Raw genomic sequence first — 11,628 nt, forward strand, 5'->3', positions numbered from 1 at the left:
CAAGTCTACCTGAGAGGAAGCGGACTCAGGATTGGCGACCTCTCAGGGCACCTCCAACGGGCACAAATAACGGGCAAGCCCTATGAAAAGCACAGCATGAGTCTTGGTCCCACCTTTAAAAAGGAGGGTGACCTCTGGGATCTGGCAGCAGGATCTTTGGGAGATAAGAAAATATACTGCCTGCGATCGTGTAGTTTCAAGTCAGTCAAGAAAAGCAATCTCATGCACTGCACAAGCTCTTTCCCATGAGGCACCTCTCCTGCACTCTGTTTATGCAAATGAGCAAGCAGAGAGCTCAGGAATAAAACACCAAACTCATGTCCCCCAAAAAAGCAGCAGACAATTGCTGGATATTCCCCAACTTCTAATGCTTTTCTTTTAAACAAATGATAAACAGCCTCACCTGTGGCAAGGCTTAAAAAAATTGAATAAACTCTTAAATGTTCCTCTCCACGGAAATCTTTAGTAAAAGGCGAAAGATATTTTCGTTTTGAAGAGAAACCAGAGTAAGTGACAATATAGCTCTCTAGGGTAAGTGGCGGCACATCAAAGACCCTGTCATTGCGAGGGTGAGGACCTGAAAGGTATTTTCAGGCTCTAAGAAAGAGGGCGAGAACCAGGCCGGTGGGCAAAACAGGCCAACATTTCAAAGTCTCTGCTCAAGGTACAAAAAGGTGGACTGTTCACATGTGTATGTCTGGGAATATGCAAATTTCTTTTGTACTCACCTCAGCTCATTAGGAGTTGTCGGGGCTGCTGGGGAAGGGGAACAGGAAATGTGAATCAGGCTTTTAGTTAAGTGGCACTGTAGGCCTTTTGTCCCCTAGCCATTTTACGCTTTCAACACGCTCTACACATAGCCATGCACCGTATGTGCCTTTTTCACACGTACTTTCATTAAACCTGAATATAGAAGGATATATCTGTCTAGGCTGGAGACACGTGAAACAAGTCTGACGTGCCCCTTCAAGTCTACCTGAGAGGAAGCTGACTCAGGATTGGCGACCTCTCAGGGCACCTCTAACGGGCACAAATAACGGGCAAGCCCTATGAAAAGCACAGCATGAGTCTTGGTCCCACCTTTAAAAAGGAGGGTGACCTCTGGGATCTGGCAGCAGGATCTTTGGGAGATAAGAAAATATACTGCCTGCGATCGTGAAGTTTCAAGTCAGTCAAGAAAAGCAATCTCATGCACTGCACAAGCTCTTTCCCATGAGGCACCTCTCCTGCACTCTGTTTATGCAAATAAGCAAGCAGAGAGCTCAGGAATAAAACACCAAACTCATGTCCCCCAAAAAAGCAGCAGACAATTGCTGGATATTCCCCAACTTCTAATGCTTTTCTTTTAAACAAATGATAAACAGCCTCACCTGTGGCAAGGCTTAAACAAATTGAATAAACTCTTAAATGTTCCTCTCCACGGAAATCTTTAGTAAAAGGCGAAAGATTTTTTCGTTTTGAAGAGAAACCAGAGTAAGTGACAATATAGCTCTCTAGGGTAAGTGGCGGCACATCAAAGACCCTGTCATTGCGAGGGTGAGGACCTGAAAGATATTTTCAGGCTCTAAGAAAGAGGGCGAGAACCAGGCCGGTGGGCAAAACAGGCCAACATTTCAAAGTCTCTGCTCAAGGTACAAAAAGGTGGACTGTTCACATGTGTATGTCTGGGAATATGCAAATTTCTTTTGTACTCACCTCAGCTCATTAGGAGTTGTCGGGGCTGCTGGGGAAGGGGAACAGGAAATGTGAATCAGGCTTTTAGTTAAGTGGCACTGTAGGCCTTTTGTCCCCTAGCCATTTTACGCTTTCAACACGCTCTACACATAGCCATGCACCGTATGTGCCTTTTTCACACGTACTTTCATTAAACCTGAATATAGAAGGATATATCTGTCTAGGCTGGAGACACGTGAAACAAGTCTGACGTGCCCCTTCAAGTCTACCTGAGAGGAAGCTGACTCAGGATTGGCGACCTCTCAGGGCACCTCGAACGGGCACAAATAACGGGCAAGCCCTATGAAAAGCACAGCATGAGTCTTGGTCCCACCTTTAAAAAGGAGGGTGACCTCTGGGATCTGGCAGCAGGATCTTTGGGAGATAAGAAAATATACTGCCTGCGATCGTGAAGTTTCAAGTCAGTCAAGAAAAGCAATCTCATGCACTGCACAAGCTCTTTCCCATGAGGCACCTCTCCTGCACTCTGTTTATGCAAATGAGCAAGCAGAGAGCTCAGGAATAAAACACCAAACTCATGTCCCCCAAAAAAGCAGCAGACAATTGCTGGATATTCCCCAACTTCTAATGCTTTTCTTTTAAACAAATGATAAACAGCCTCACCTGTGGCAAGGCTTAAAAAAATTGAATAAACTCTTAAATGTTCCTCTCCACGGAAATCTTTAGTAAAAGGCGAAAGATTTTTTCGTTTTGAAGAGAAACCAGAGTAAGTGACAATATAGCTCTCTAGGGTAAGTGGCGGCACATCAAAGACCCTGTCATTGCGAGGGTGAGGACCTGAAAGGTATTTTCAGGCTCTAAGAAAGAGGGCGAGAACCAGGCCGGTGGGCAAAACAGGCCAACATTTCAAAGTCTCTGCTCAAGGTACAAAAAGGTGGACTGTTCACATGTGTATGTCTGGGAATATGCAAATTTCTTTTGTACTCACCTCAGCTCATTAGGAGTTGTCGGGGCTGCTGGGGAAGGGGAACAGGAAATGTGAATCAGGCTTTTAGTTAAGTGGCACTGTAGGCCTTTTGTCCCCTAGCCATTTTACGCTTTCAACACGCTCTACACATAGCCATGCACCGTATGTGCCTTTTTCACACGTACTTTCATTAAACCTGAATATAGAAGGATATATCTGTCTAGGCTGGAGACACGTGAAACAAGTCTGACGTGCCCCTTCAAGTCTACCTGAGAGGAAGCTGACTCAGGATTGGCGACCTCTCAGGGCACCTCTAACGGGCACAAATAACGGGCAAGCCCTATGAAAAGCACAGCATGAGTCTTGGTCCCACCTTTAAAAAGGAGGGTGACATCTGGGATCTGGCAGCAGGATCTTTGGGAGATAAGAAAATATACTGCCTGCGATCGTGAAGTTTCAAGTCAGTCAAGAAAAGCAATCTCATGCACTGCACAAGCTCTTTCCCATGAGGCACCTCTCCTGCACTCTGTTTATGCAAATGAGCAAGCAGAGAGCTCAGGAATAAAACACCAAACTCATGTCCCCCAAAAAAGCAGCAGACAATTGCTGGATATTCCCCAACTTCTAATGCTTTTCTTTTAAACAAATGATAAACAGCCTCATCTGTGGCAAGGCTTAAAAAAATTGAATAAACTCTTAAATGTTCCTCTCCACGGAAATCTTTAGTAAAAGACGAAAGATTTTTTCGTTTTGAAGAGAAACCAGAGTAAGTGACAATATAGCTCTCTAGGGTAAGTGGCGGCACATCAAAGACCCTGTCATTGCGAGGGTGAGGACCTGAAAGGTATTTTCAGGCTCTAAGAAAGAGGGCGAGAACCAGGCCGGTGGGCAAAACAGGCCAACATTTCAAAGTCTCTGCTCAAGGTACAAAAAGGTGGACTGTTCACATGTGTATGTCTGGGAATATGCAAATTTCTTTTGTACTCACCTCAGCTCAATAGGAGTTGTCGGGGCTGCTGGGGAAGGGGAACAGGAAATGTGAATCAGGCTTTTAGTTAAGTGGCACTGTAGGCCTTTTGTCCCCTAGCCATTTTACGCTTTCAACACGCTCTACACATAGCCATGCACCGTATGTGCCTTTTTCACACGTACTTTCATTAAACCTGAATATAGAAGGATATATCTGTCTAGGCTGGAGACACGTGAAACAAGTCTGACGTGCCCCTTCAAGTCTACCTGAGAGGAAGCTGACTCAGGATTGGCGACCTCTCAGGGCACCTCGAACGGGCACAAATAACGGGCAAGCCCTATGAAAAGCACAGCATGAGTCTTGGTCCCACCTTTAAAAAGGAGGGTGACCTCTGGGATCTGGCAGCAGGATCTTTGGGAGATAAGAAAATATACTGCCTGCGATCGTGAAGTTTCAAGTCAGTCAAGAAAAGCAATCTCATGCACTGCACAAGCTCTTTCCCATGAGGCACCTCTCCTGCACTCTGTTTATGCAAATGAGCAAGCAGAGAGCTCAGGAATAAAACACCAAACTCATGTCCCCCAAAAAAAGCAGCAGACAATTGCTGGATATTCCCCAACTTGTAATGCTTTTCTTTTAAACAAATGATAAACAGCCTCACCTGTGGCAAGGCTTAAAAAAATTGAATAAACTCTTAAATGTTCCTCTCCACGGAAATCTTTAGTAAAAGGCGAAAAAATTTTTCGTTTTGAAGAGAAACCAGAGTAAGTGACAATATAGCTCTCTAGGGTAAGTGGCGGCACATCAAAGACCCTGTCATTGCGAGGGTGAGGACCTGAAAGGTATTTTCAGGCTCTAAGAAAGAGGGCGAGAACCAGGCCGGTGGGCAAAACAGGCCAACATTTCAAAGTCTCTGCTCAAGGTACAAAAAGGTGGACTGTTCACATGTGTATGTCTGGGAATATGCAAATTTCTTTTGTACTCACCTCAGCTCATTAGGAGTTGTCGGGGCTGCTGGGGAAGGGGAACAGGAAATGTGAATCAGGCTTTTAGTTAAGTGGCACTGTAGGCCTTTTGTCCCCTAGCCATTTTACGCTTTCAACACCATCCCTCCAATCGATATGCTCAGAGCCACCACTGTGCTCTACACATAGCCATGCACCGTATGTGCCTTTTTCACACGTACTTTCATTAAACCTGAATATAGAAGAATATATCTGTCTAGGCTGGAGACACGTGAAACAAGTCTGACGTGCCCCTTCAAGTCTACCTGAGAGGAAGCGGACTCAGGATTGGCGACCTCTCAGGGCACCTCCAACGGGCACAAATAACGGGCAAGCCCTATGAAAAGCACAGCATGAGTCTTGGTCCCACCTTTAAAAAGGAGGGTGACCTCTGGGATCTGGCAGCAGGATCTTTGGGAGATAAGAAAATATACTGCCTGCGATCGTGTAGTTTCAAGTCAGTCAAGAAAAGCAATCTCATGCACTGCACAAGCTCTTTCCCATGAGGCACCTCTCCTGCACTCTGTTTATGCAAATGAGCAAGCAGAGAGCTCAGGAATAAAACACCAAACTCATGTCCCCCAAAAAAGCAGCAGACAATTGCTGGATATTCCCCAACTTCTAATGCTTTTCTTTTAAACAAATGATAAACAGCCTCACCTGTGGCAAGGCTTAAAAAAATTGAATAAACTCTTAAATGTTCCTCTCCACGGAAATCTTTAGTAAAAGGCGAAAGATATTTTCATTTTGAAGAGAAACCAGAGTAAGTGACAATATAGCTCTCTAGGGTAAGTGGCGGCACATCAAAGACCCTGTCATTGCGAGGGTGAGGACCTGAAAGGTATTTTCAGGCTCTAAGAAAGAGGGCGAGAACCAGGCCGGTGGGCAAAACAGGCCAACATTTCAAAGTCTCTGCTCAAGGTACAAAAAGGTGGACTGTTCACATGTGTATGTCTGGGAATATGCAAATTTCTTTTGTACTCACCTCAGCTCATTAGGAGTTGTCGGGGCTGCTGGGGAAGGGGAACAGGAAATGTGAATCAGGCTTTTAGTTAAGTGGCACTGTAGGCCTTTTGTCCCCTAGCCATTTTACGCTTTCAACACGCTCTACACATAGCCATGCACCGTATGTGCCTTTTTCACACGTACTTTCATTAAACCTGAATATAGAAGGATATATCTGTCTAGGCTGGAGACACGTGAAACAAGTCTGACGTGCCCCTTCAAGTCTACCTGAGAGGAAGCTGACTCAGGATTGGCGACCTCTCAGGGCACCTCTAACGGGCACAAATAACGGGCAAGCCCTATGAAAAGCACAGCATGAGTCTTGGTCCCACCTTTAAAAAGGAGGGTGACCTCTGGGATCTGGCAGCAGGATCTTTGGGAGATAAGAAAATATACTGCCTGCGATCGTGAAGTTTCAAGTCAGTCAAGAAAAGCAATCTCATGCACTGCACAAGCTCTTTCCCATGAGGCACCTCTCCTGCACTCTGTTTATGCAAATGAGCAAGCAGAGAGCTCAGGAATAAAACACCAAACTCATGTCCCCCAAAAAAGCAGCAGACAATTGCTGGATATTCCCCAACTTCTAATGCTTTTCTTTTAAACAAATGATAAACAGCCTCACCTGTGGCAAGGCTTAAAAAAATTGAATAAACTCTTAAATGTTCCTCTCCACGGAAATCTTTAGTAAAAGGCAAAAGATTTTTTCGTTTTGAAGAGAAACCAGAGTAAGTGACAATATAGCTCTCTAGGGTAAGTGGCGGCACATCAAAGACCCTGTCATTGCGAGGGTGAGGACCTGAAAGGTATTTGCAGGCTCTAAGAAAGAGGGCGAGAACCAGGCCGGTGGGCAAAACAGGCCAACATTTCAAAGTCTCTGCTCAAGGTACAAAAAGGTGGACTGTTCACATGTGTATGTCTGGGAATATGCAAATTTCTTTTGTACTCACCTCAGCTCATTAGGAGTTGTCGGGGCTGCTGGGGAAGGGGAACAGGAAATGTGAATCAGGCTTTTAGTTAAGTGGCACTGTAGGCCTTTTGTCCCCTAGCCATTTTACGCTTTTAACACGCTCTACACATAGCCATGCACCGTATGTGCCTTTTTCACACGTACTTTCATTAAACCTGAATATAGAAGGATATATCTGTCTAGGCTGGAGACACGTGAAACAAGTCTGACGTGCCCCTTCAAGTCTACCTGAGAGGAAGCTGACTCAGGATTGGCGACCTCTCAGGGCACCTCGAACGGGCACAAATAACGGGCAAGCCCTATGAAAAGCACAGCATGAGTCTTGGTCCCACCTTTAAAAAGGAGGGTGACCTCTGGGATCTGGCAGCAGGATCTTTGGGAGATAAGAAAATATACTGCCTGCGATCGTGAAGTTTCAAGTCAGTCAAGAAAAGCAATCTCATGCACTGCACAAGCTCTTTCCCATGAGGCACCTCTCCTGCACTCTGTTTATGCAAATGAGCAAGCAGAGAGCTCAGGAATAAAACACCAAACTTATGTCCCCCAAAAAAGCAGCAGACAATTGCTGGATATTCCCCAACTTCTAATGCTTTTCTTTTAAACAAATGATAAACAGCCTCACCTGTGGCAAGGCTTAAAAAAATTGAATAAACTCTTAAATGTTCCTCTCCACGGAAATCTTTAGTAAAAGGCGAAAGATTTTTTCGTTTTGAAGAGAAACCAGAGTAAGTGACAATATAGCTCTCTAGGGTAAGTGGCGGCACATCAAAGACCCTGTCATTGCGAGGGTGAGGACCTGAAAGGTATTTTCAGGCTCTAAGAAAGAGGGCGAGAACCAGGCCGGTGGGCAAAACAGGCCAACATTTCAAAGTCTCTGCTCAAGGTACAAAAAGGTGGACTGTTCACATGTGTATGTCTGGGAATATGCAAATTTCTTTTGTACTCACCTCAGCTCATTAGGAGTTGTCGGGGCTGCTGGGGAAGGGGAACAGGAAATGTGAATCAGGCTTTTAGTTAAGTGGCACTGTAGGCCTTTTGTCCCCTAGCCATTTTACGCTTTCAACACGCTCTACACATAGCCATGCACCGTATGTGCCTTTTTCACACGTACTTTCATTAAACCTGAATATAGAAGGATATATCTGTCTAGGCTGGAGACACGTGAAACAAGTCTGACGTGCCCCTTCAAGTCTACCTGAGAGGAAGCTGACTCAGGATTGGCGACCTCTCAGGGCACAAATAACGGGCACAAATAACGGGCAAGCCCTATGAAAAGCACAGCATGAGTCTTGGTCCCACCTTTAAAAAGGAGGGTGACCTCTGGGATCTGGCAGCAGGATCTTTGGGAGATAAGAAAATATACTGCCTGCGATCGTGAAGTTTCAAGTCAGTCAAGAAAAGCAATCTCATGCACTGCACAAGCTCTTTCCCATGAGGCACCTCTCCTGCACTCTGTTTATGCAAATGAGCAAGCAGAGAGCTCAGGAATAAAACACCAAACTCATGTCCCCCAAAAAAGCAGCAGACAATTGCTGGATATTCCCCAACTTCTAATGCTTTTCTTTTAAACAAATGATAAACAGCCTCACCTGTGGCAAGGCTTAAAAAAATTGAATAAACTCTTAAATGTTCCTCTCCACGGAAATCTTTAGTAAAAGGCGAAAGATTTTTTCGTTTTGAAGAGAAACCAGAGTAAGTGACAATATAGCTCTCTAGGGTAAGTGGCGGCACATCAAAGACCCTGTCATTGCGAGGGTGAGGACCTGAAAGGTATTTTCAGGCTCTAAGAAAGAGGGCGAGAACCAGGCCGGTGGGCAAAACAGGCCAACATTTCAAAGTCTCTGCTCAAGGTACAAAAAGGTGGACTGTTCACATGTGTATGTCTGGGAATATGCAAATTTCTTTTGTACTCACCTCAGCTCATTAGGAGTTGTCGGGGCTGCTGGGGAAGGGGAACAGGAAATGTGAATCAGGCTTTTAGTTAAGTGGCACTGTAGGCCTTTTGTCCCCTAGCCATTTTACGCTTTCAACACGCTCTACACATAGCCATGCACCGTATGTGCCTTTTTCACACGTACTTTCATTAAACCTGAATATAGAAGGATATATCTGTCTAGGCTGGAGACACGTGAAACAAGTCTGACGTGCCCCTTCAAGTCTACCTGAGAGGAAGCTGACTCAGGATTGGCGACCTCTCAGGGCACCTCGAACGGGCACAAATAACGGGCAAGCCCTATGAAAAGCACAGCATGAGTCTTGGTCCCACCTTTAAAAAGGAGGGTGACCTCTGGGATCTGGCAGCAGGATCTTTGGGAGATAAGAAAATATACTGCCTGCGATCGTGAAGTTTCAAGTCAGTCAAGAAAAGCAATCTCATGCACTGCACAAGCTCTTTCCCATGAGGCACCTCTCCTGCACTCTGTTTATGCAAATGAGCAAGCAGAGAGCTCAGGAATAAAACACCAAACTCATGTCCCCCAAAAAAAGCAGCAGACAATTGCTGGATATTCCCCAACTTGTAATGCTTTTCTTTTAAACAAATGATAAACAGCCTCACCTGTGGCAAGGCTTAAAAAAATTGAATAAACTCTTAAATGTTCCTCTCCACGGAAATCTTTAGTAAAAGGCGAAAGATTTTTTCGTTTTGAAGAGAAACCAGAGTAAGTGACAATATAGCTCTCTAGGGTAAGTGGCGGCACATCAAAGACCCTGTCATTGCGAGGGTGAGGACCTGAAAGGTATTTTCAGGCTCTAAGAAAGAGGGCGAGAACCAGGCCGGTGGGCAAAACAGGCCAACATTTCAAAGTCTCTGCTCAAGGTACAAAAAGGTGGACTGTTCACATGTGTATGTCTGGGAATATGCAAATTTCTTTTGTACTCACCTCAGCTCATTAGGAGTTGTCGGGGCTGCTGGGGAAGGGGAACAGGAAATGTGAATCAGGCTTTTAGTTAAGTGGCACTGTAGGCCTTTTGTCCCCTAGCCATTTTACGCTTTCAACACCATCCCTCCAATCGATATGCTCAGAGCCACCACTGTGCTCTACACATAGCCATGCACCGTATGTGCCTTTTTCACACGTACTTTCATTAAACCTGAATATAGAAGAATATATCTGTCTAGGCTGGAGACACGTGAAACAAGTCTGACGTGCCCCTTCAAGTCTACCTGAGAGGAAGCGGACTCAGGATTGGCGACCTCTCAGGGCACCTCCAACGGGCACAAATAACGGGCAAGCCCTATGAAAAGCACAGCATGAGTCTTGGTCCCACCTTTAAAAAGGAGGGTGACCTCTGGGATCTGGCAGCAGGATCTTTGGGAGATAAGAAAATATACTGCCTGCGATCGTGTGGTTTCAAGTCAGTCAAGAAAAGCAATCTCATGCACTGCACAAGCTCTTTCCCATGAGGCACCTCTCCTGCACTCTGTTTATGCAAATGAGCAAGCAGAGAGCTCAGGAATAAAACACCAAACCCATGTCCCCCAAAAAAGCAGCAGACAATTGCTGGATATTCCCCAACTTCTAATGCTTTTCTTTTAAACAAATGATAAACAGCCTCACCTGTGGCAAGGCTTAAAAAAATTGAATAAACTCTTAAATGTTCCTCTCCACGGAAATCTTTAGTAAAAGGCGAAAGATATTTTCGTTTTGAAGAGAAACCAGAGTAAGTGACAATATAGCTCTCTAGGGTAAGTGGCGGCACATCAAAGACCCTGTCATTGCGAGGGTGAGGACCTGAAAGGTATTTTCAGGCTCTAAGAAAGAGGGCGAGAACCAGGCCGGTGGGCAAAACAGGCCAACATTTCAAAGTCTCTGCTCAAGGTACAAAAAGGTGGACTGTTCACATGTGTATGTCTGGGAATATGCAAATTTCTTTTGTACTCACCTCAGCTCATTAGGAGTTGTCGGGGCTGCTGGGGAAGGGGAACAGGAAATGTGAATCAGGCTTTTAGTTAAGTGGCACTGTAGGCCTTTTGTCCCCTAGCCATTTTACGCTTTCAACACGCTCTACACATAGCCATGCACCGTATGTGCCTTTTTCACACGTACTTTCATTAAACCTGAATATAGAAGGATATATCTGTCTAGGCTGGAGACACGTGAAACAAGTCTGACGTGCCCCTTCAAGTCTACCTGAGAGGAAGCTGACTCAGGATTGGCGACCTCTCAGGGCACCTCTAACGGGCACAAATAACGGGCAAGCCCTATGAAAAGCACAGCATGAGTCTTGGTCCCACCTTTAAAAAGGAGGGTGACCTCTGGGATCTGGCAGCAGGATCTTTGGGAGATAAGAAAATATACTGCCTGCGATCGTGAAGTTTCAAGTCAGTCAAGAAAAGCAATCTCATGCACTGCACAAGCTCTTTCCCATGAGGCACCTCTCCTGCACTCTGTTTATGCAAATGAGCAAGCAGAGAGCTCAGGAATAAAACACCAAACTCATGTCCCCCAAAAAAGCAGCAGACAATTGCTGGATATTCCCCAACTTCTAATGCTTTTCTTTTAAACAAATGATAAACAGCCTCACCTGTGGCAAGGCTTAAAAAAATTGAATAAACTCTTAAATGTTCCTCTCCACGGAAATCTTTAGTAAAAGGCAAAAGATTTTTTCGTTTTGAAGAGAAACCAGAGTAAGTGACAATATAGCTCTCTAGGGTAAGTGGCGGCACATCAAAGACCCTGTCATTGCGAGGGTGAGGACCTGAAAGGTATTTGCAGGCTCTAAGAAAGAGGGCGAGAACCAGGCCGGTGGGCAAAACAGGCCAACATTTCAAAGTCTCTGCTCAAGGTACAAAAAGGTGGACTGTTCACATGTGTATGTCTGGGAATATGCAAATTTCTTTTGTACTCACCTCAGCTCATTAGGAGTTGTCGGGGCTGCTGGGGAAGGGGAACAGGAAATGTGAATCAGGCTTTTAGTTAAGTGGCACTGTAGGCCTTTTGTCCCCTAGCCATTTTACGCTTTTAACACGCTCTACACATAGCCATGCACCGTATGTGCCTTTTTCACACGTACTTTCATTAAACCTGAATATAGAAGG

General features: G+C 45.2%; 12 non-coding genes across 12 annotated transcripts; all 12 read right to left on the reverse strand.

The window, feature by feature from the left end:
* Positions 1-395: 395 nt before the first annotated feature.
* Positions 396-510, reverse strand: LOC146774992 (U5 spliceosomal RNA). Its single transcript, XR_014974225.1, has one exon. It is a non-coding gene; the product is annotated as a U5 spliceosomal RNA (small nuclear RNA).
* Positions 511-1,362: 852 nt separating this feature from the next.
* LOC146774993 (U5 spliceosomal RNA) lies at positions 1,363-1,477 on the reverse strand. Its single transcript, XR_014974256.1, has one exon. It is a non-coding gene; the product is annotated as a U5 spliceosomal RNA (small nuclear RNA).
* An 852-nt stretch (positions 1,478-2,329) lies between these two features.
* On the reverse strand, positions 2,330-2,444 carry LOC146774994 (U5 spliceosomal RNA). Its single transcript, XR_014972958.1, has one exon. It is a non-coding gene; the product is annotated as a U5 spliceosomal RNA (small nuclear RNA).
* An 852-nt stretch (positions 2,445-3,296) lies between these two features.
* On the reverse strand, positions 3,297-3,411 carry LOC146774995 (U5 spliceosomal RNA). The gene has a single exon (XR_014974262.1). It is a non-coding gene; the product is annotated as a U5 spliceosomal RNA (small nuclear RNA).
* Positions 3,412-4,264: 853 nt separating this feature from the next.
* On the reverse strand, positions 4,265-4,379 carry LOC146774996 (U5 spliceosomal RNA). Its single transcript, XR_014974642.1, has one exon. It is a non-coding gene; the product is annotated as a U5 spliceosomal RNA (small nuclear RNA).
* An 888-nt stretch (positions 4,380-5,267) lies between these two features.
* LOC146774997 (U5 spliceosomal RNA) lies at positions 5,268-5,382 on the reverse strand. The gene has a single exon (XR_014974527.1). It is a non-coding gene; the product is annotated as a U5 spliceosomal RNA (small nuclear RNA).
* An 852-nt stretch (positions 5,383-6,234) lies between these two features.
* LOC146774998 (U5 spliceosomal RNA) lies at positions 6,235-6,349 on the reverse strand. The gene has a single exon (XR_014973684.1). It is a non-coding gene; the product is annotated as a U5 spliceosomal RNA (small nuclear RNA).
* An 852-nt stretch (positions 6,350-7,201) lies between these two features.
* LOC146774999 (U5 spliceosomal RNA) lies at positions 7,202-7,316 on the reverse strand. The gene has a single exon (XR_014972960.1). It is a non-coding gene; the product is annotated as a U5 spliceosomal RNA (small nuclear RNA).
* Positions 7,317-8,168: 852 nt separating this feature from the next.
* LOC146775000 (U5 spliceosomal RNA) lies at positions 8,169-8,283 on the reverse strand. The gene has a single exon (XR_014972961.1). It is a non-coding gene; the product is annotated as a U5 spliceosomal RNA (small nuclear RNA).
* An 853-nt stretch (positions 8,284-9,136) lies between these two features.
* LOC146775001 (U5 spliceosomal RNA) lies at positions 9,137-9,251 on the reverse strand. The gene has a single exon (XR_014972962.1). It is a non-coding gene; the product is annotated as a U5 spliceosomal RNA (small nuclear RNA).
* An 888-nt stretch (positions 9,252-10,139) lies between these two features.
* LOC146775002 (U5 spliceosomal RNA) lies at positions 10,140-10,254 on the reverse strand. The gene has a single exon (XR_014974226.1). It is a non-coding gene; the product is annotated as a U5 spliceosomal RNA (small nuclear RNA).
* An 852-nt stretch (positions 10,255-11,106) lies between these two features.
* On the reverse strand, positions 11,107-11,221 carry LOC146775003 (U5 spliceosomal RNA). Its single transcript, XR_014973685.1, has one exon. It is a non-coding gene; the product is annotated as a U5 spliceosomal RNA (small nuclear RNA).
* Positions 11,222-11,628: the final 407 nt, after the last annotated feature.

This window comes from Triturus cristatus, chromosome 12, assembly GCF_964204655.1.
Source record: "Triturus cristatus chromosome 12, aTriCri1.1, whole genome shotgun sequence".
In the NCBI taxonomy this organism is placed as follows: Eukaryota; Metazoa; Chordata; class Amphibia; order Caudata; family Salamandridae; genus Triturus; species Triturus cristatus.